This window comes from Balaenoptera ricei, chromosome 1, assembly GCF_028023285.1.
Source record: "Balaenoptera ricei isolate mBalRic1 chromosome 1, mBalRic1.hap2, whole genome shotgun sequence".
In the NCBI taxonomy this organism is placed as follows: Eukaryota; Metazoa; Chordata; class Mammalia; order Artiodactyla; family Balaenopteridae; genus Balaenoptera; species Balaenoptera ricei.
The window spans coordinates 127,990,564-128,015,140 of NC_082639.1; positions in this window are offsets into that span (position 1 = coordinate 127,990,564).

Genomic DNA, 24,577 nt, shown 5'->3' on the forward strand with positions numbered 1-24,577 from the left:
ATGTCTTTTGTTGTAGGTGTACAGAATCTTGTTCATTTACACATAAACATACATCTATTGATCTTTGGGTCCTTTTCCATGTAGGTTATTACAGAGTGTTGAGTAGACCACTCTTGGTATTCTGTAGGTCTTTGGGGATGATATATTTTATATGTATTAGTATATATTTGTTAACCCCAATATCCTAATATATCCATTCCTCACACCTTTTCTTTGGCTTAACCATCAGTTTGTCTTCTCAATCTGAGATTGCCTTTTTCTATGGAAATATGTTCATTTTTATGAATTTTCAGATAACATAAGTGATAGCATAGGACATTTGTCTTTCGCATTCTGACTTACTTCACATTGTGTGATTATTTCTAGGCTCCTCTGTGGTGCTGCATATGCCATTCTTTTATTTTTTTTCGTGGTTGATATTCCATTCTGTCCATATACCACTTCTTCTTTGTTCATTCATCTGTTTATGGACCCTTTTTTTCCTTCCATGTCTTGGCTATTTCAATATTCCTGCATTGCACATTTGCCTGCCTCTGTCTTTCCGTTTCTGGTGGTCTTAGGTTATAGGCAATGAAGGTGCCCTGCCGCATCATATGGTAGCTCAGTTTTTACCTTTTAAAGCAGCTCCATTCAGTTTTCCTTAGTGCTGTTACCACTTTACATCCCACCAGCAGCTAGAAGGTACACAGTTCTCTAAAACCCCTTCAGCATTCATAGTTTGTAGACTTTTTGCTGATGGTCATTTGACTGGTGTGAGCTGAAACCTTTTTGGAGGTTGGATTTGCATGTGACTAATAATTCCTTATACTGCGCTTTACGCATGTCCATTTTTTTCTTTTGCTTTTTTTTTAAAGAGTGAGTACAACTTCCCTCTTCATATTGACTTCTTGAAAAATTTGTCATGTGTTGAATTTTCTTGCCTATTCCCTACCCCAGGGCATATTTTGAGGGCAGGTGTCATTTACATCCCTGCAATCCTTGTGACTATTAGGGAAGCATTAGCACTGGATTTAAAGCTGCTGTTGTGGGAAACAGCCACAAGGCGGCAGCATTATGACGTTCTCAACTCTTGTTACTAGGGCAACAGAGCCTTCCTGGACGTCATGTTCCTCGCTTATGAATTAGAGTGGAATGTGCTGGGACAAGACCCCGGAAGTTTACGTCTCCTTACTTATGTTTGTTTTTTAAAATTTAATTTCTATTTCTTATCAGAGTAAATTTGATTAGAGTGTTACGATTGGCTGGCTGTACAGAATCTGCTCAATGATTCATACATATGTCTGTTGTTCTTCGGATGCTGTTACCATGTATGTTATTACAGAATGTTGAGTAGACCTCCCTTGGTATATGGTAGGTGTTTTGTCATTATATATTTTATATATATTGGTGATTATATAATTCATACAGTTCATGTGTTGTATGTTTATATACACTTAACATACATTCGTATATGTTTGTTAGCTCCATAATCCTAATTTGTCCATCCTCCCACCTTTCATTTTGGTTAACCATTCATTTGTTTTCTAAGTCTGTGAGTTTCTTTTTCTGTGGAAATATGTTCATTGGTAGCAATCTTAGGATAACATGTATAAATGATATCATAGGATATTTGTCATTCCCTTTTGACTTACTTAACCTAATATGATTATTTCTAGTCTCATCTGTAGTCCTGAAAACGGCATTGTTCATTTATTTTTTCTGAGGCTAATATTCCATTCGGTACGTCCACCACTTCTTCTTTGTCCATTTATCTATTGATGGACATTTTGTTTGCTTGAATGTCTTGGCTATTGTAAATATTGCTACAGTGCATGTTTGCCTGTCTGTGTCTTTCCGATTCTGGTCTTCTTAGGTGATAGGCCCATTAGGGGATCGGCCGCATTGTATGGTAGCTCAATTTCTTTACCTTTTAAACGCAGCTCCATTCTGTTCTCGTGATTAGCTGTTACCAGTTTACGTCCAACCAACAGCATAGTGGGTATGCATTTCTCCACCAACCCATCAGCATTCATTGTTTGTAGACTGTTTACGGATGGCATTTTGAATATTGGGTGGTGAAATCTTTTTGTATTTTGGATTTGCATCCAACCAATAATTCCTGATATTGAGCTTTTATCCATGTTCTTCTTTTTTTAAAATAACAGTGTGAGTAACACTTACCTCTTGAAACCGTTTTCTTGAAAAATTTTCCGTGTTGTGAACTTTTTTGGCCATTACCTACCCCAGGACATTTTTTGAGGACACGTGTCATTTACAGCCCTACAATTACTGTGCATCTCAAGTGACCGTTAGCCCAGTGTTTAAAGCTGCTCTTGTGGGAACAGGAAACAAGGCGGCAGCATTTCTCCATCCCCAAATCTGGTTACTAGGGCAGCTGAGCCTTCCTGAAAGTCGTGTTCCTAGGTTGTAAATGAGAATAGAATGGGCCAGAGACAACCCCAGTAACTTTATGTCTCATTAATTGCTGTTCGTGGTTTTAATTTTTTAAATTGGGGTAATGAGTAGAATAGTGTTTGTTGTAGGTGTACACAATCAGGTTCAATTGAACATTATATATATTTATTCATGTACAGATCCTCTTCCCGTGTAAATTACTATTATTTTTTTAAATAAATGTATTTTACTTATTTATTTGTTTTTGGCTGAGTTGGATCTTCTTTGCTGCCTGTGGGCTTTCTCTAGTTGCGGTGAGCGGGGGCTACTCTCCGGTGCGGTGCACGGGCTTCTCACCGTAGTGGCTTCTTTTGTTGCGGAACACGGGCTCTAGGCGTGCGGGCTTCAGTAGTTGTGGCACCTGGTCTCAGTGGTTATGGCTCATGGGCTCCAGAGCGTAGGCTCATTAGTTGTGGTGCACGGGCTTAGTTGCTCTGCAGCATGTGGGATCTTCCCGAACCAGGGATCGAACCTGTGTCCCCTGCATTGGCAGGAGGATTCTTAACCACGGTGCCACCAGGCAAGCCCCCGTGTAAATTATTACAGAGCGTTCAGTAGACCTCCCTTGGTATATGGTCGGTCTGTTTGATACATGTGTTTAGTATGTATTTGTATACGTATGGTAACCCTAATCTTAATGTATCCATTCCTCCCACTTCTCCCTTAAGATAACCATAGTTTGTTTTCTAAGTCTGTGGGAGTCTTTCTCTGTGGAAATATGTTCATATGTGTCAGTTGTTAGGTAACACCTAGGAGTGATATCACAGGATATTTGTCGTCTGCTTTCCGACTTACCTCATGCTCTGTGATTATCTCTAGGCTCATCTATGGTGCTGCAAAGAGCAGTGTTTCATTCTTTTCCACGGCGAATATTCCATTGTGTACATGGACCACTTCTTCTTTTTACATTCATCTGTGGATGGACATTTTGGTTACTTCCAAGTCTTGGCTATGCTAAATATTGATGCAGTGCAGGCTTGCCAGCCTGTGTCTTTTGGATTCTGGTCTTCTCATGGGTTAGGCCCAGCATTGGGCCTACTAGATCATATGGTAGTTCAATTTTTACCTTTCAACGCACCTCCATTCTGTTCTCACTACTGGCTGTTACCAGATTACATCCCACCAGCAACTTGAGGGTACACAGTTCTATAAAAAACCCTTCAGCGTTTATTGTTTGTAGACCTTTTACAGATGACATTTTGAGTGTTGGGTGGTGATACCTTTTTGTAGTTTGGATTTGCATGCATCTAAAAATTCCCGATATTGAGCTTTTATCTGCGTACTTTTTTTTAAAGTAAAACAGAGAAACTTACCTCTTCAAATTGTTTCCTTGAAAAATTTGCCATGTTCTGAATTCCTGTGGCCATTACCTGCACCAGTACGTTTTTTGAGGGCAGGTGTCATTTAGAGCCCTATAGTAATTGTGACTATTACATGACCATTAGCTCTGGGTTTAAAGCTGCTGTTGCAGGAAACGGCCACAAGGGGGCAGCATTTCTATATTCCCAACTCTGGTTACTAAGGGAAAAGAGCCTTCCTGGAAGTCCTGTTTGTAGGTTGTAAAGTAGAGTGGAATGTGCCAGGACAAACACCCCAAAACTATGTCTACTTATTTGCTGTTGGTATTCTTAGTTTAATTTTCATTTTTCTCCGAGCAAATTTAATTGCAATGTTGTGTTTGTTCTAGGTGTACAGAATCTCTTTCATTGATACATATATCTTTTCATGTTTGGATCCTGTTCCATATAGGTTATTACAGAAAGTTGTGTAGACCTCTCTTGGTATTCGGTATGTCTCTGATGATTATATATTTTATAAATATTAGCATATGTCTGTTAAACCCAATACGCTCCGTTATATATTCCTCACACCTTTCCGTCTGGCTAACCACAAGCTTGTTTTCTGAACACGTCAATGTCCTTCTCTGTGGAAATAGGTTCCTTCCTATGAATTTTTAGATAACACCTATACGTGATATCATAGGATATGTGTCTGTCGCTTCCTGACTTACTTCAAGTTGTGTGATTATCTGTAGCCTCATCTATGGTGCTGCGACCGGCATTGTTTCATTCTTTTCTGTGTCTAATGTTGCATTGTGTACATGGACCACTTTTTCGTCCACTCATCTGCTGATGGACATTTTTGTTGCTTCCATGTCTTGGCCATGGTGTATACTGCTGCAATACACGATTTTCCATCCTGTGTCTTTTTGATTCTGGCTTTCACAGGTGACAGGCCCAACAGTGGGCCTTCCGGATCATATGGTAACTCAATTTTCACCTTGAAACGCACTGCCATTCTGTTGCTATTATTGGCTGTTACCAGTTTACATCCCACTTAGACCGAGAGGTTACACTATTCTCCACAACTTCTTCAACATCTATTGTTTGTTGACTTTTTGCTGATGGTCATTCTGACCGGTGAGAGGTGATACCTTTGTGTAGATTGGCTTTGCATGCGACTGATAATTCCTGATGTTTTGCGTTTATCAATGTCCTTTTCATTCGTTTAAAGATGGAGCTAAACTTACAACTTCAAATTGCCTTCTTGAAAAATTTGCCGCGTTTGGATTTTTTTGGCCATTCCCTACCCCAGGACAGTTGTTGAGGGCATGAGTCATTTACAGCCCTGCAGTCCTTGTGACTATTAGTGACCATTAGCAGTGGATTTAAAGCTGCTGTTTGAGGAAACGGCCTTAGTGTGGCAGCATTTCTACGTTGCCATCTCTGCTTGCTAGGGAAACAGAACCTTGCTGCAAGTTGTGCTGTTAGGTTGCAGATTAGATTGGAATGTGCCAGGACAAACCCCCATAAGTTTTAGCCTCCTTAATTCTTGTTTGTGTCTTTAAGTTGTACTTTTTCTCAGAGCAAGTTTGATTGAAAATGTCTTTTGTTGTAGGTGTACAGAATCTTGTTCATTTACACATAAACATACATCTATTGATCTTTGGGTCCTTTTCCATGTAGGTTATTACAGAGTGTTGAGTAGACCACTCTTGGTATTCTGTAGGTCTTTGGGGATGATATATTTTATATGTATTAGTATATATTTGTTAACCCCAATATCCTAATATATCCATTCCTCACACCTTTTCTTTGGCTTAACCATCAGTTTGTCTTCTCAATCTGAGATTGCCTTTTTCTATGGAAATATGTTCATTTTTATGAATTTTCAGATAACATAAGTGATAGCATAGGACATTTGTCTTTCGCATTCTGACTTACTTCACATTGTGTGATTATTTCTAGGCTCCTCTGTGGTGCTGCATATGCCATTCTTTTATTTTTTTTCGTGGTTGATATTCCATTCTGTCCATATACCACTTCTTCTTTGTTCATTCATCTGTTTATGGACCCTTTTTTTCCTTCCATGTCTTGGCTATTTCAATATTCCTGCATTGCACATTTGCCTGCCTCTGTCTTTCCGTTTCTGGTGGTCTTAGGTTATAGGCAATGAAGGTGCCCTGCCGCATCATATGGTAGCTCAGTTTTTACCTTTTAAAGCAGCTCCATTCAGTTTTCCTTAGTGCTGTTACCACTTTACATCCCACCAGCAGCTAGAAGGTACACAGTTCTCTAAAACCCCTTCAGCATTCATAGTTTGTAGACTTTTTGCTGATGGTCATTTGACTGGTGTGAGCTGAAACCTTTTTGGAGGTTGGATTTGCATGTGACTAATAATTCCTTATACTGCGCTTTACGCATGTCCATTTTTTTCTTTTGCTTTTTTTTTAAAGAGTGAGTACAACTTCCCTCTTCATATTGACTTCTTGAAAAATTTGTCATGTGTTGAATTTTCTTGCCTATTCCCTACCCCAGGGCATATTTTGAGGGCAGGTGTCATTTACATCCCTGCAATCCTTGTGACTATTAGGGAAGCATTAGCACTGGATTTAAAGCTGCTGTTGTGGGAAACAGCCACAAGGCGGCAGCATTATGACGTTCTCAACTCTTGTTACTAGGGCAACAGAGCCTTCCTGGACGTCATGTTCCTCGCTTATGAATTAGAGTGGAATGTGCTGGGACAAGACCCCGGAAGTTTACGTCTCCTTACTTATGTTTGTTTTTTAAAATTTAATTTCTATTTCTTATCAGAGTAAATTTGATTAGAGTGTTACGATTGGCTGGCTGTACAGAATCTGCTCAATGATTCATACATATGTCTGTTGTTCTTCGGATGCTGTTACCATGTATGTTATTACAGAATGTTGAGTAGACCTCCCTTGGTATATGGTAGGTGTTTTGTCATCATATATTTTATATATATTGGTGATTATATAATTCATACAGTTCATGTGTTGTATGTTTATATACACTTAACATACATTCGTATATGTTTGTTAGCTCCATAATCCTAATTTGTCCATCCTCCCACCTTTCATTTTGGTTAACCATTCATTTGTTTTCTAAGTCTGTGAGTTTCTTTTTCTGTGGAAATATGTTCATTGGTAGCAATCTTAGGATAACATGTATAAATGATATCATAGGATATTTGTCATTCCCTTTTGACTTACTTAACCTAATATGATTATTTCTAGTCTCATCTGTAGTCCTGAAAACGGCATTGTTCATTTATTTTTTCTGAGGCTAATATTCCATTCGGTACGTCCACCACTTCTTCTTTGTCCATTTATCTATTGATGGACATTTTGTTTGCTTGAATGTCTTGGCTATTGTAAATATTGCTACAGTGCATGTTTGCCTGTCTGTGTCTTTCCGATTCTGGTCTTCTTAGGTGATAGGCCCATTAGGGGATCGGCCGCATTGTATGGTAGCTCAATTTCTTTACCTTTTAAACGCAGCTCCATTCTGTTCTCGTGATTAGCTGTTACCAGTTTACGTCCAACCAACAGCATAGTGGGTATGCATTTCTCCACCAACCCATCAGCATTCATTGTTTGTAGACTGTTTACGGATGGCATTTTGAATATTGGGTGGTGAAATCTTTTTGTATTTTGGATTTGCATCCAACCAATAATTCCTGATATTGAGCTTTTATCCATGTTCTTCTTTTTTTAAAATAACAGTGTGAGTAACACTTACCTCTTGAAACCGTTTTCTTGAAAAATTTTCCGTGTTGTGAACTTTTTTGGCCATTACCTACCCCAGGACATTTTTTGAGGACACGTGTCATTTACAGCCCTACAATTGCTGTGCATCTCAAGTGACCGTTAGCCCAGTGTTTAAAGCTGCTCTTGTGGGAACCGGAAACAAGGCGGCAGCATTTCTCCATCCCCAAATCTGGTTACTAGGGCAGCTGAGCCTTCCTGAAAGTCGTGTTCCTAGGTTGTAAATGAGAATGGAATGGGCCAGAGACAACCCCAGTAACTTTATGTCTCATTAATTGCTGTTCGTGGTTTTAATTTTTTAAATTGGGGTAATGAGTAGAATAGTGTTTGTTGTAGGTGTACACAATCAGGTTCAATTGAACATTATATATATTTATTCATGTACAGATCCTCTTCCCATGTAAATTACTATTATTTTTTTAAATAAATGTATTTTACTTATTTATTTGTTTTTGGCTGAGTTGGATCTTCTTTGCTGCCTGTGGGCTGTCTCTAGTTGCGGTGAGCGGGGGCTACTCTCCGGTGCGGTGCACGGGCTTCTCACCGTAGTGGCTTCTTTTGTTGCGGAACACGGGCTCTAGGCGTGCGGGCTTCAGTAGTTGTGGCACCTGGTCTCAGTGGTTATGGCTCATGGGCTCCAGAGCGTAGGCTCATTAGTTGTGGTGCACGGGCTTAGTTGCTCTGCAGCATGTGGGATCTTCCCGAACCAGGGATCGAACCTGTGTCCCCTGCATTGGCAGGAGGATTCTTAACCACGGTGCCACCAGGCAAGCCCCCGTGTAAATTATTACAGAGCGTTCAGTAGACCTCCCTTGGTATATGGTCGGTCTGTTTGATACATGTGTTTAGTATGTATTTGTATACGTATGGTAACCCTAATCTTAATGTATCCATTCCTCCCACTTCTCCCTTAAGATAACCATAGTTTGTTTTCTAAGTCTGTGGGAGTCTTTCTCTGTGGAAATATGTTCATATGTGTCAGTTGTTAGGTAACACCTAGGAGTGATATCACAGGATATTTGTCGTCTGCTTTCCGACTTACCTCATGCTCTGTGATTATCTCTAGGCTCATCTATGGTGCTGCAAAGAGCAGTGTTTCATTCTTTTCCACGGCGAATATTCCATTGTGTACATGGACCACTTCTTCTTTTTACATTCATCTGTGGATGGACATTTTGGTTACTTCCAAGTCTTGGCTATGCTAAATATTGATGCAGTGCAGGCTTGCCAGCCTGTGTCTTTTGGATTCTGGTCTTCTCATGGGTTAGGCCCAGCATTGGGCCTACTAGATCATATGGTAGTTCAATTTTTACCTTTCAACGCACCTCCATTCTGTTCTCACTACTGGCTGTTACCAGATTACATCCCACCAGCAACTTGAGGGTACACAGTTCTATAAAAAACCCTTCAGCGTTTATTGTTTGTAGACCTTTTACAGATGACATTTTGAGTGTTGGGTGGTGATACCTTTTTGTAGTTTGGATTTGCATGCATCTAAAAATTCCCGATATTGAGCTTTTATCTACGTACTTTTTTTTAAAGTAAAACAGAGAAACTTACCTCTTCAAATTGTTTCCTTGAAAAATTTGCCATGTTCTGAATTCCTGTGGCCATTACCTGCACCAGTACGTTTTTTGAGGGCAGGTGTCATTTAGAGCCCTATAGTAATTGTGACTATTACATGACCATTAGCTCTGGGTTTAAAGCTGCTGTTGCAGGAAACGGCCACAAGGGGGCAGCATTTCTATATTCCCAACTCTGGTTACTAAGGGAAAAGAGCCTTCCTGGAAGTCCTGTTTGTAGGTTGTAAAGTAGAGTGGAATGTGCCAGGACAAACACCCCAAAACTATGTCTACTTATTTGCTGTTGGTATTCTTAGTTTAATTTTCATTTTTCTCCGAGCAAATTTAATTGCAATGTTGTGTTTGTTCTAGGTGTACAGAATCTCTTTCATTGATACATATATCTTTTCATGTTTGGATCCTGTTCCATATAGGTTATTACAGAAAGTTGTGTAGACCTCTCTTGGTATTCGGTATGTCTCTGATGATTATATATTTTATAAATATTAGCATATGTCTGTTAAACCCAATACGCTCCGTTATATATTCCTCACACCTTTCCGTCTGGCTAACCACAAGCTTGTTTTCTGAACACGTCAATGTCCTTCTCTGTGGAAATAGGTTCCTTCCTATGAATTTTTAGATAACACCTATACGTGATATCATAGGATATGTGTCTGTCGCTTCCTGACTTACTTCAAGTTGTGTGATTATCTGTAGCCTCATCTATGGTGCTGCGACCGGCATTGTTTCATTCTTTTCTGTGTCTAATGTTGCATTGTGTACATGGACCACTTTTTCGTCCACTCATCTGCTGATGGACATTTTTGTTGCTTCCATGTCTTGGCCATGGTGTATACTGCTGCAATACACGATTTTCCATCCTGTGTCTTTTTGATTCTGGCTTTCACAGGTGACAGGCCCAACAGTGGGCCTTCCGGATCATATGGTAACTCAATTTTCACCTTGAAACGCACTGCCATTCTGTTGCTATTATTGGCTGTTACCAGTTTACATCCCACTTAGACCGAGAGGTTACACTATTCTCCACAACTTCTTCAACATCTATTGTTTGTTGACTTTTTGCTGATGGTCATTCTGACCGGTGAGAGGTGATACCTTTGTGTAGATTGGCTTTGCATGCGACTGATAATTCCTGATGTTTTGCGTTTATCAATGTCCTTTTCATTCGTTTAAAGATGGAGCTAAACTTACAACTTCAAATTGCCTTCTTGAAAAATTTGCCGCGTTTGGATTTTTTTGGCCATTCCCTACCCCAGGACAGTTGTTGAGGGCATGAGTCATTTACAGCCCTGCAGTCCTTGTGACTATTAGTGACCATTAGCAGTGGATTTAAAGCTGCTGTTTGAGGAAACGGCCTTAGTGTGGCAGCATTTCTACGTTGCCATCTCTGCTTGCTAGGGAAACAGAACCTTGCTGCAAGTTGTGCTGTTAGGTTGCAGATTAGATTGGAATGTGCCAGGACAAACCCCCATAAGTTTTAGCCTCCTTAATTCTTGTTTGTGTCTTTAAGTTGTACTTTTTCTCAGAGCAAGTTTGATTGAAAATGTCTTTTGTTGTAGGTGTACAGAATCTTGTTCATTTACACATAAACATACATCTATTGATCTTTGGGTCCTTTTCCATGTAGGTTATTACAGAGTGTTGAGTAGACCACTCTTGGTATTCTGTAGGTCTTTGGGGATGATATATTTTATATGTATTAGTATATATTTGTTAACCCCAATATCCTAATATATCCATTCCTCACACCTTTTCTTTGGCTTAACCATCAGTTTGTCTTCTCAATCTGAGATTGCCTTTTTCTATGGAAATATGTTCATTTTTATGAATTTTCAGATAACATAAGTGATAGCATAGGACATTTGTCTTTCGCATTCTGACTTACTTCACATTGTGTGATTATTTCTAGGCTCCTCTGTGGTGCTGCATATGCCATTCTTTTATTTTTTTTCGTGGTTGATATTCCATTCTGTCCATATACCACTTCTTCTTTGTTCATTCATCTGTTTATGGACCCTTTTTTTCCTTCCATGTCTTGGCTATTTCAATATTCCTGCATTGCACATTTGCCTGCCTCTGTCTTTCCGTTTCTGGTGGTCTTAGGTTATAGGCAATGAAGGTGCCCTGCCGCATCATATGGTAGCTCAGTTTTTACCTTTTAAAGCAGCTCCATTCAGTTTTCCTTAGTGCTGTTACCACTTTACATCCCACCAGCAGCTAGAAGGTACACAGTTCTCTAAAACCCCTTCAGCATTCATAGTTTGTAGACTTTTTGCTGATGGTCATTTGACTGGTGTGAGCTGAAACCTTTTTGGAGGTTGGATTTGCATGTGACTAATAATTCCTTATACTGCGCTTTACGCATGTCCATTTTTTTCTTTTGCTTTTTTTTTAAAGAGTGAGTACAACTTCCCTCTTCATATTGACTTCTTGAAAAATTTGTCATGTGTTGAATTTTCTTGCCTATTCCCTACCCCAGGGCATATTTTGAGGGCAGGTGTCATTTACATCCCTGCAATCCTTGTGACTATTAGGGAAGCATTAGCACTGGATTTAAAGCTGCTGTTGTGGGAAACAGCCACAAGGCGGCAGCATTATGACGTTCTCAACTCTTGTTACTAGGGCAACAGAGCCTTCCTGGACGTCATGTTCCTCGCTTATGAATTAGAGTGGAATGTGCTGGGACAAGACCCCGGAAGTTTACGTCTCCTTACTTATGTTTGTTTTTTAAAATTTAATTTCTATTTCTTATCAGAGTAAATTTGATTAGAGTGTTACGATTGGCTGGCTGTACAGAATCTGCTCAATGATTCATACATATGTCTGTTGTTCTTCGGATGCTGTTACCATGTATGTTATTACAGAATGTTGAGTAGACCTCCCTTGGTATATGGTAGGTGTTTTGTCATCATATATTTTATATATATTGGTGATTATATAATTCATACAGTTCATGTGTTGTATGTTTATATACACTTAACATACATTCGTATATGTTTGTTAGCTCCATAATCCTAATTTGTCCATCCTCCCACCTTTCATTTTGGTTAACCATTCATTTGTTTTCTAAGTCTGTGAGTTTCTTTTTCTGTGGAAATATGTTCATTGGTAGCAATCTTAGGATAACATGTATAAATGATATCATAGGATATTTGTCATTCCCTTTTGACTTACTTAACCTAATATGATTATTTCTAGTCTCATCTGTAGTCCTGAAAACGGCATTGTTCATTTATTTTTTCTGAGGCTAATATTCCATTCGGTACGTCCACCACTTCTTCTTTGTCCATTTATCTATTGATGGACATTTTGTTTGCTTGAATGTCTTGGCTATTGTAAATATTGCTACAGTGCATGTTTGCCTGTCTGTGTCTTTCCGATTCTGGTCTTCTTAGGTGATAGGCCCATTAGGGGATCGGCCGCATTGTATGGTAGCTCAATTTCTTTACCTTTTAAACGCAGCTCCATTCTGTTCTCGTGATTAGCTGTTACCAGTTTACGTCCAACCAACAGCATAGTGGGTATGCATTTCTCCACCAACCCATCAGCATTCATTGTTTGTAGACTGTTTACGGATGGCATTTTGAATATTGGGTGGTGAAATCTTTTTGTATTTTGGATTTGCATCCAACCAATAATTCCTGATATTGAGCTTTTATCCATGTTCTTCTTTTTTTAAAATAACAGTGTGAGTAACACTTACCTCTTGAAACCGTTTTCTTGAAAAATTTTCCGTGTTGTGAACTTTTTTGGCCATTACCTACCCCAGGACATTTTTTGAGGACACGTGTCATTTACAGCCCTACAATTGCTGTGCATCTCAAGTGACCGTTAGCCCAGTGTTTAAAGCTGCTCTTGTGGGAACCGGAAACAAGGCGGCAGCATTTCTCCATCCCCAAATCTGGTTACTAGGGCAGCTGAGCCTTCCTGAAAGTCGTGTTCCTAGGTTGTAAATGAGAATGGAATGGGCCAGAGACAACCCCAGTAACTTTATGTCTCATTAATTGCTGTTCGTGGTTTTAATTTTTTAAATTGGGGTAATGAGTAGAATAGTGTTTGTTGTAGGTGTACACAATCAGGTTCAATTGAACATTATATATATTTATTCATGTACAGATCCTCTTCCCATGTAAATTACTATTATTTTTTTAAATAAATGTATTTTACTTATTTATTTGTTTTTGGCTGAGTTGGATCTTCTTTGCTGCCTGTGGGCTGTCTCTAGTTGCGGTGAGCGGGGGCTACTCTCCGGTGCGGTGCACGGGCTTCTCACCGTAGTGGCTTCTTTTGTTGCGGAACACGGGCTCTAGGCGTGCGGGCTTCAGTAGTTGTGGCACCTGGTCTCAGTGGTTATGGCTCATGGGCTCCAGAGCGTAGGCTCATTAGTTGTGGTGCACGGGCTTAGTTGCTCTGCAGCATGTGGGATCTTCCCGAACCAGGGATCGAACCTGTGTCCCCTGCATTGGCAGGAGGATTCTTAACCACGGTGCCACCAGGCAAGCCCCCGTGTAAATTATTACAGAGCGTTCAGTAGACCTCCCTTGGTATATGGTCGGTCTGTTTGATACATGTGTTTAGTATGTATTTGTATACGTATGGTAACCCTAATCTTAATGTATCCATTCCTCCCACTTCTCCCTTAAGATAACCATAGTTTGTTTTCTAAGTCTGTGGGAGTCTTTCTCTGTGGAAATATGTTCATATGTGTCAGTTGTTAGGTAACACCTAGGAGTGATATCACAGGATATTTGTCGTCTGCTTTCCGACTTACCTCATGCTCTGTGATTATCTCTAGGCTCATCTATGGTGCTGCAAAGAGCAGTGTTTCATTCTTTTCCACGGCGAATATTCCATTGTGTACATGGACCACTTCTTCTTTTTACATTCATCTGTGGATGGACATTTTGGTTACTTCCAAGTCTTGGCTATGCTAAATATTGATGCAGTGCAGGCTTGCCAGCCTGTGTCTTTTGGATTCTGGTCTTCTCATGGGTTAGGCCCAGCATTGGGCCTACTAGATCATATGGTAGTTCAATTTTTACCTTTCAACGCACCTCCATTCTGTTCTCACTACTGGCTGTTACCAGATTACATCCCACCAGCAACTTGAGGGTACACAGTTCTATAAAAAACCCTTCAGCGTTTATTGTTTGTAGACCTTTTACAGATGACATTTTGAGTGTTGGGTGGTGATACCTTTTTGTAGTTTGGATTTGCATGCATCTAAAAATTCCCGATATTGAGCTTTTATCTACGTACTTTTTTTTAAAGTAAAACAGAGAAACTTACCTCTTCAAATTGTTTCCTTGAAAAATTTGCCATGTTCTGAATTCCTGTGGCCATTACCTGCACCAGTACGTTTTTTGAGGGCAGGTGTCATTTAGAGCCCTATAGTAATTGTGACTATTACATGACCATTAGCTCTGGGTTTAAAGCTGCTGTTGCAGGAAACGGCCACAAGGGGGCAGCATTTCTATATTCCCAACTCTGGTTACTAAGGGAAAAGAGCCTTCCTGGAAGTCCTGTTTGTAGGTTGTAAAGTAGAGTGGAATGTGCCAGGACAAACACCCCAAAACTATGTCTACTTATTTGCTGTTGGTATTCTTAGTTTAATTTTCATTTTTCTCCGAGCAAATTTAATTGCAATGTTGTGTTTGTTCTAGGTGTACAGAATCTCTTTCATTGATACATATATCTTTTCATGTTTGGATCCTGTTCCATATAGGTTATTACAGAAAGTTGTGTAGACCTCTCTTGGTATTCGGTATGTCTCTGATGATTATATATTTTATAAATATTAGCATATGTCTGTTAAACCCAATACGCTCCGTTATATATTCCTCACACCTTTCCGTCTGGCTAACCACAAGCTTGTTTTCTGAACACGTCAATGTCCTTCTCTGTGGAAATAGGTTCCTTCCTATGAATTTTTAGATAACACCTATACGTGATATCATAGGATATGTGTCTGTCGCTTCCTGACTTACTTCAAGTTGTGTGATTATCTGTAGCCTCATCTATGGTGCTGCGACCGGCATTGTTTCATTCTTTTCTGCGTCTAATGTTGCATTATGTACATGGACCACTTTTTCGTCCACTCATCTGCTGATGGACATTTTTGTTGCTTCCATGTCTTGGCCATGGTGTATACTGCTGCAATACACGATTTTCCATCCTGTGTCTTTTTGATTCTGGCTTTCACAGGTGACAGGCCCAACAGTGGGCCTTCCGGATCATATGGTAACTCAATTTTCACCTTGAAACGCACTGCCATTCTGTTCCTATTATTGGCTGTTACCAGTTTACATCCCACTTAGACCGAGAGGTTACACTATTCTCCACAACTTCTTCAACATCTATTGTTTGTTGACTTTTTGTTGATGGTCATTCTGACCGGTGAGAGGTGATACCTTTGTGTAGATTGGCTTTGCATGCGACTGATAATTCCTGATGTTTTGCGTTTATCAATGTCCTTTTCATTCGTTTAAAGATGGAGCTAAACTTACAACTTCAAATTGCCTTCTTGAAAAATTTGCCGCGTTTGGATTTTTTTGGCCATTCCCTACCCCAGGACAGTTGTTGAGGGCATGAGTCATTTACAGCCCTGCAGTCCTTGTGACTATTAGTGACCATTAGCAGTGGATTTAAAGCTGCTGTTTGAGGAAACGGCCTTAGTGTGGCAGCATTTCTACGTTGCCATCTCTGCTTGCTAGGGAAACAGAACCTTGCTGCAAGTTGTGCTGTTAGGTTGCAGATTAGATTGGAATGTGCCAGGACAAACCCCCATAAGTTTTAGCCTCCTTAATTCTTGTTTGTGTCTTTAAGTTGTACTTTTTCTCAGAGCAAGTTTGATTGAAAATGTCTTTTGTTGTAGGTGTACAGAATCTTGTTCATTTACACATAAACATACATCTATTGATCTTTGGGTCCTTTTCCATGTAGGTTATTACAGAGTGTTGAGTAGACCACTCTTGGTATTCTGTAGGTCTTTGGGGATGATATATTTTATATGTATTAGTATATATTTGTTAACCCCAATATCCTAATATATCCATTCCTCACACCTTTTCTTTGGCTTAACCATCAGTTTGTCTTCTCAATCTGAGATTGCCTTTTTCTATGGAAATATGTTCATTTTTATGAATTTTCAGATAACATAAGTGATAGCATAGGACATTTGTCTTTCGCATTCTGACTTACTTCACATTGTGTGATTATTTCTAGGCTCCTCTGTGGTGCTGCATATGCCATTCTTTTATTTTTTTTCGTGGTTGATATTCCATTCTGTCCATATACCACTTCTTCTTTGTTCATTCATCTGTTTATGGACCCTTTTTTTCCTTCCATGTCTTGGCTATTTCAATATTCCTGCATTGCACATTTGCCTGCCTCTGTCTTTCCGTTTCTGGTGGTCTTAGGTTATAGGCAATGAAGGTGCCCTGCCGCATCATATGGTAGCTCAGTTTTTACCTTTTAAAGCAGCTCCATTCAGTTTTCCTTAGTGCTGTTACCACTTTACATCCCACCAGCAGCTAGAAGGTACACAGTTCTCTAAAACCCCTTCAGCATTCATAGTTTGTAGACTTTTTGCTGATGGTCATTTGACTGGTGTGAGCTGAAACCTTTTTGGAGGTTGGATTTGCATGTGACTAATAATTCCTTATACTGCGCTTTACGCATGTCCATTTTTTTCTTTTGCTTTTTTTTTTAAAGAGTGAGTACAACTTCCCTCTTCATATTGACTTCTTGAAAAATTTGTCATGTGTTGAATTTTCTTGCCTATTCCCTACCCCAGGGCATATTTTGAGGGCAGGTGTCATTTACATCCCTGCAATCCTTGTGACTATTAGGGAAGCATTAGCACTGGATTTAAAGCTGCTGTTGTGGGAAACAGCCACAAGGCGGCAGCATTATGACGTTCTCAACTCTTGTTACTAGGGCAACAGAGCCTTCCTGGACGTCATGTTCCTCGCTTATGAATTAGAGTGGAATGTGCTGGGACAAGACCCCGGAAGTTTACGTCTCCTTACTTATGTTTGTTTTTTAAAATTTAATTTCTATTTCTTATCAGAGTAAATTTGATTAGAGTGTTACGATTGGCTGGCTGTACAGAATCTGCTCAATGATTCATACATATGTCTGTTGTTCTTCGGATGCTGTTACCATGTATGTTATTACAGAATGTTGAGTAGACCTCCCTTGGTATATGGTAGGTGTTTTGTCATCATATATTTTATATATATTGGTGATTATATAATTCATACAGTTCATGTGTTGTATGTTTATATACACTTAACATACATTCGTATATGTTTGTTAGCTCCATAATCCTAATTTGTCCATCCTCCCACCTTTCATTTTGGTTAACCATTCATTTGTTTTCTAAGTCTGTGAGTTTCTTTTTCTGTGGAAATATGTTCATTGGTAGCAATCTTAGGATAACATGTATAAATGATATCATAGGATATTTGTCATTCCCTTTTGACTTACTTAACCTAATATGATTATTTCTAGTCTCATCTGTAGTCCTGAAAACGGCATTGTTCATTTATTTTTTCTGAGGCTAATATTCCATTCGGTACGTCCACCACTTCTTCTTTGTCCATTTATCTATTGATGGACATTTTGTTTGCTTGAATGTCTTGGCTATTGTAAATATTGCTACAGTGCATGTTTGCCTGTCTGTGTCTTTCCGATTCTGGTCTTCTTAGGTGATAGGCCCATTAGGGGATCGGCCGCATTGTATGGTAGCTCAATTTCTTTACCTTTTAAACGCAGCTCCATTCTGTTCTCGTGATTAGCTGTTACCAGTTTACGTCCAACCAACAGCATAGTGGGTATGCATTTCTCCACCAACCCATCAGCATTCATTGTTTGTAGACTGTTTACGGATGGCATTTTGAATATTGGGTGGTGAAATCTTTTTGTATTTTGGATTTGCATCCAACCAATAATTCCTGATATTGAGCTTTTATCCATGTTCTTCTTTTTTTAAAATAACAGTGTGAGTAACACTTACCTCTTGAAACCGTTTTCTTGAAAAATTTTCCGTGTTGTGAACTTTTTTGGCCATTACCTACCCCAGGACATTTTTTGAGGACACGTGTCATTTACAGCCCTACAATTGCTGTGCATCTTAAGTGACCGTTAGCCCAGTGTTTAAAGCTGCTCTTGTGGGAACCGGAAACAAGGCGGCAGCATTTCTCCATCCCCAAATCTGGTTACTAGGGCAGCTGAGCCTTCCTGAAAGTCGTGTTCCTAGGTTGTAAATGAGAATGGAATGGGCCAGAGACAACCCCAGTAACTTTATGTCTCATTAATTGCTGTTCGTGGTTTTAATTTTTTAAATTGGGGTAATGAGTAGAATAGTGTTTGTTGTAGGTGTACACAATCAGGTTCAATTGAACATTATATATATTTATTCATGTACAGATCCTCTTCCCATGTAAATTACTATTATTTTTTTAAATAAATGTATTTTACTTATTTATTTGTTTTTGGCTGAGTTGGATCTTCTTTGCTGCCTGTGGGCTGTCTCTAGTTGCGGTGAGCGGGGGCTACTCTCCGGTGCGGTGCACGGGCTTCTCACCGTAGTGGCTTCTTTTGTTGCGGAACACGGGCTCTAGGCGTGCGGGCTTCAGTAGTTGTGGCACCTGGTCTCAGTGGTTATGGCTCATGGGCTCCAGAGCGTAGGCTCATTAGTTGTGGTGCACGGGCTTAGTTGCTCTGCAGCATGTGGGATCTTCCCGAACCAGGGATCGAACCTGTGTCCCCTGCATTGGCAGGAGGATTCTTAACCACGGTGCCACCAGGCAAGCCCCCGTGTAAATTATTACAGAGCGTTCAGTAGACCTCCCTTGGTATATGGTCGGTCTGTTTGATACATGTGTTTAGTATGTATTTGTATACGTATGGTAACCCTAATCTTAATGTATCCATTCCTCCCACTTCTCCCTTAAGATAACCATAGTTTGTTTTCTAAGTCTGTGGGAGTCTTTCTCTGTGGAAATATGTTCATATGTGTCAGTTGTTAGGTAACACCTAGGAGTGATATCACAGGATATTTGTCGTCTGCTTTCCGACTTACCTCATGCTCTGTGATTATCTCTAGGCTCATCTATGGTGCTGCAAAGAGCAGTGTTTCATTCTTTTCCACGGCGAATATTCCATTGTGTACATGGACCACTTCTTCTTTTTACATTCATCTGTGGATGGACATTTTGGTTACTTCCAAGTCTTGGCTATGCTAAATATTGATGCAGTGCAGGCTTGCCAGCCTGTGTCTTTTGGATTCTGGTCTTCTCATGGGTTAGGCCCAGCATTGGGCCTACTAGATCATATGGTAGTTCAATTTTTACCTTTCAACGCACCTCCATTCTGTTCTCACTACTGGCTGTTACCAGATTACATCCCACCAGCAACTTGAGGGTACACAGTTCTATAAAAAACCCTTCAGCGTTTATTGTTTGTAGACTTTTTACAGATGACATTTTGAGTGTTGGGTGGTGATACCTTTTTGTAGTTTGGATTTGCATGCATCTAAAAATTCCCGATATTGAGCTTTTATCTACGTACTTTTTTTTAAAGTAAAACAGAGAAACTTACCTCTTCAAATTGTTTCCTTGAAAAATTTGCCATGTTCTGAATTCCTGTGGCCATTACCTGCACCAGTACGTTTTTTGAGGGCAGGTGTCATTTAGAGCCCTATAGTAATTGTGACTATTACATGACCATTAGCTCTGGGTTTAAAGCTGCTGTTGCAGGAAACGGCCACAAGGGGGCAGCATTTCTATATTCCCAACTCTGGTTACTAAGGGAAAAGAGCCTTCCTGGAAGTCCTGTTTGTAGGTTGTAAAGTAGAGTGGAATGTGCCAGGACAAACACCCCAAAACTATGTCTACTTATTTGCTGTTGGTATTCTTAGTTTAATTTTCATTTTTCTCCGAGCAAATTTAATTGCAATGTTGTGTTTGTTCTAGGTGTACAGAATCTCTTTCATTGATACATATATCTTTTCATGTTTGGATCCTGTTCCATATAGGTTATTACAGAAAGTTGTGTAGACCTCTCTTGGTATTCGGTATGTCTCTGATGATTATATATTTTATAAATATTAGCATATGTCTGTTAAACCCAATACGCTCCGTTATATATTCCTCACACCTTTCCGTCTGGCTAACCACAAGCTTGTTTTCTGAACACGTCAATGTCCTTCTCTGTGGAAATAGGTTCCTTCCTATGAATTTTTAGATAACACCTATACGTGATATCATAGGATATGTGTCTGTCGCTTCCTGACTTACTTCAAGTTGTGTGATTATCTGTAGCCTCATCTATGGTGCTGCGACCGGCATTGTTTCATTCTTTTCTGCGTCTAATGTTGCATTGTGTACATGGACCACTTTTTCGTCCACTCATCTGCTGATGGACATTTTTGTTGCTTCCATGTCTTGGCCATGGTGTATACTGCTGCAATACACGATTTTCCATCCTGTGTCTTTTTGATTCTGGCTTTCACAGGTGACAGGCCCAACAGTGGGCCTTCCGGATCATATGGTAACTCAATTTTCACCTTGAAACGCACTGCCATTCTGTTCCTATTATTGGCTGTTACCAGTTTACATCCCACTTAGACCGAGAGGTTACACTATTCTCCACAACTTCTTCAACATCTATTGTTTGTTGACTTTTTGTTGATGGTCATTCTGACCGGTGAGAGGTGATACCTTTGTGTAGATTGGCTTTGCATGCGACTGATAATTCCTGATGTTTTGCGTTTATCAATGTCCTTTTCATTCGTTTAAAGATGGAGCTAAACTTACAACTTCAAATTGCCTTCTTGAAAAATTTGCCGCGTTTGGATTTTTTTGGCCATTCCCTACCCCAGGACAGTTGTTGAGGGCATGAGTCATTTACAGCCCTGCAGTCCTTGTGACTATTAGTGACCATTAGCAGTGGATTTAAAGCTGCTGTTTGAGGAAACGGCCTTAGTGTGGCAGCATTTCTACGTTGCCATCTCTGCTTGCTAGGGAAACAGAACCTTGCTGCAAGTTGTGCTGTTAGGTTGCAGATTAGATTGGAATGTGCCAGGACAAACCCCCATAAGTTTTAGCCTCCTTAATTCTTGTTTGTGTCTTTAAGTTGTACTTTTTCTCAGAGCAAGTTTGATTGAAAATGTCTTTTGTTGTAGGTGTACAGAATCTTGTTCATTTACACATAAACATACATCTATTGATCTTTGGGTCCTTTTCCATGTAGGTTATTACAGAGTGTTGAGTAGACCACTCTTGGTATTCTGTAGGTCTTTGGGGATGATATATTTTATATGTATTAGTATATATTTGTTAACCCCAATATCCTAATATATCCATTCCTCACACCTTTTCTTTGGCTTAACCATCAGTTTGTCTTCTCAATCTGAGATTGCCTTTTTCTATGGAAATATGTTCATTTTTATGAATTTTCAGATAACATAAGTGATAGCATAGGACATTTGTCTTTCGCATTCTGACTTACTTCACATTGTGTGATTATTTCTAGGCTCCTCTGTGGTGCTGCATATGCCATTCTTTTATTTTTTTTCGTGGTTGATATTCCATTCTGTCCATATACCACTTCTTCTTTGTTCATTCATCTGTTTATGGACCCTTTTTTTCCTTCCATGTCTTGGCTATTTCAATATTCCTGCATTGCACATTTGCCTGCCTCTGTCTTTCCGTTTCTGGTGGTCTTAGGTTATAGGCAATGAAGGTGCCCTGCCGCATCATATGGTAGCTCAGTTTTTACCTTTTAAAGCAGCTCCATTCAGTTTTCCTTAGTGCTGTTACCACTTTACATCCCACCAGCAGCTAGAAGGTACACAGTTCTCTAAAACCCCTTCAGCATTCATAGTTTGTAGACTTTTTGCTGATGGTCATTTGACTGGTGTGAGCTGAAACCTTTTTGGAGGTTGGATTTGCACGTGACTAATAATTCCTTATACTGCGCTTTACGCATGTCCATTTTTTTCTTTTGCTTTTTTTTTAAAGAGTGAGTACAACTTCCCTCTTCATATTGACTTCTTGAAAAATTTGTCATGTGTTGAATTTTCTTGCCTATTCCCTACCCCAGGGCATATTTTGAGGGCAGGTGTCATTTACATCCCTGCAATCCTTGTGACTATTAGGGAAGCATTAGCACTGGATTTAAAGCTGCTGTTGTGGGAAACAGCCACAAGGCGGCAGCATTATGACGTTCTCAACTCTTGTTACTAGGGCAACAGAGCCTTCCTGGACGTCATGTTCCTCGCTTATGAATTAGAGTGGAATGTGCTGGGACAAGACCCCGGAAGTTTACGTCTCCTTACTTATGTTTGTTTTTTAAAATTTAATTTCTATTTCTTATCAGAGTAAATTTGATTAGAGTGTTACGATTGGCTGGCTGTACAGAATCTGCTCAATGATTCATACATATGTCTGTTGTTCTTCGGATGCTGTTACCATGTATGTTATTACAGAATGTTGAGTAGACCTCCCTTGGTATATGGTAGGTGTTTTGTCATCATATATTTTCTATATATTGGTGATTATATAATTCATACAGTTCATGTGTTGTATGTTTATATACACTTAACATACATTCGTATATGTTTGTTAGCTCCATAATCCTAATTTGTCCATCCTCCCACCTTTCATTTTGGTTAACCATTCATTTGTTTTCTAAGTCTGTGAGTTTCTTTTTCTGTGGAAATATGTTCATTGGTAGCAATCTTAGGATAACATGTATAAATGATATCATAGGATATTTGTCATTCCCTTTTGACTTACTTAACCTAATATGATTATTTCTAGTCTCATCTGTAGTCCTGAAAACGGCATTGTTCATTTATTTTTTCTGAGGCTAATATTCCATTCGGTACGTCCACCACTTCTTCTTTGTCCATTTATCTATTGATGGACATTTTGTTTGCTTGAATGTCTTGGCTATTGTAAATATTGCTACAGTGCATGTTTGCCTGTCTGTGTCTTTCCGATTCTGGTCTTCTTAGGTGATAGGCCCATTAGGGGATCGGCCGCATTGTATGGTAGCTCAATTTCTTTACCTTTTAAACGCAGCTCCATTCTGTTCTCGTGATTAGCTGTTACCAGTTTACGTCCAACCAACAGCATAGTGGGTATGCATTTCTCCACCAACCCATCAGCATTCATTGTTTGTAGACTGTTTACGGATGGCACTTTGAATATTGGGTGGTGAAATCTTTTTGTATTTTGGATTTGCATCCAACCAATAATTCCTGATATTGAGCTTTTATCCATGTTCTTCTTTTTTTAAAATAACAGTGTGAGTAACACTTACCTCTTGAAACCGTTTTCTTGAAAAATTTTCCGTGTTGTGAACTTTTTTGGCCATTACCTACCCCAGGACATTTTTTGAGGACACGTGTCATTTACAGCCCTACAATTACTGTGCATCTCAAGTGACCGTTAGCCCAGTGTTTAAAGCTGCTCTTGTGGGAACAGGAAACAAGGCGGCAGCATTTCTCCATCCCCAAATCTGGTTACTAGGGCAGCTGAGCCTTCCTGAAAGTCGTGTTCCTAGGTTGTAAATGAGAATAGAATGGGCCAGAGACAACCCCAGTAACTTTATGTCTCATTAATTGCTGTTCGTGGTTTTAATTTTTTAAATTGGGGTAATGAGTAGAATAGTGTTTGTTGTAGGTGTACACAATCAGGTTCAATTGAACATTATATATATTTATTCATGTACAGATCCTCTTCCCATGTAAATTACTATTATTTTTTTAAATAAATGTATTTTACTTATTTATTTGTTTTTGGCTGAGTTGGATCTTCTTTGCTGCCTGTGGGCTTTCTCTAGTTGCGGTGAGCGGGGGCTACTCTCCGGTGCGGTGCACGGGCTTCTCACCATAGTGGCTTCTTTTGTTGCGGAACACGGGCTCTAGGCGTGTGGGCTTCAGTAGTTGTGGCACCTGGTCTCAGTGGTTATGGCTCATGGGCTCCAGAGCGTAGGCTCATTAGTTGTGGTGCACGGGCTTAGTTGCTCTGCAGCATGTGGGATCTTCCCGAACCAGGGATCGAACCTGTGTCCCCTGCATTGGCAGGAGGATTCTTAACCACGGTGCCACCAGGCAAGCCCCCGTGTAAATTATTACAGAGCGTTCAGTAGACCTCCCTTGGTATATGGTCGGTCTGTTTGATACATGTGTTTAATATGTATTTGTATACGTATGGTAACCCTAATCTTAATGTATCCATTCCTCCCACTTCTCCCTTAAGATAACCATAGTTTGTTTTCTAAGTCTGTGGGAGTCTTTCTCTGTGGAAATATGTTCATATGTGTCAGTTGTTAGGTAACACCTAGGAGTGATATCACAGGATATTTGTCGTCTGCTTTCCGACTTACCTCATGCTCTGTGATTATCTCTAGGCTCATCTATGGTGCTGCAAAGAGCAGTGTTTCATTCTTTTCCACGGCGAATATTCCATTGTGT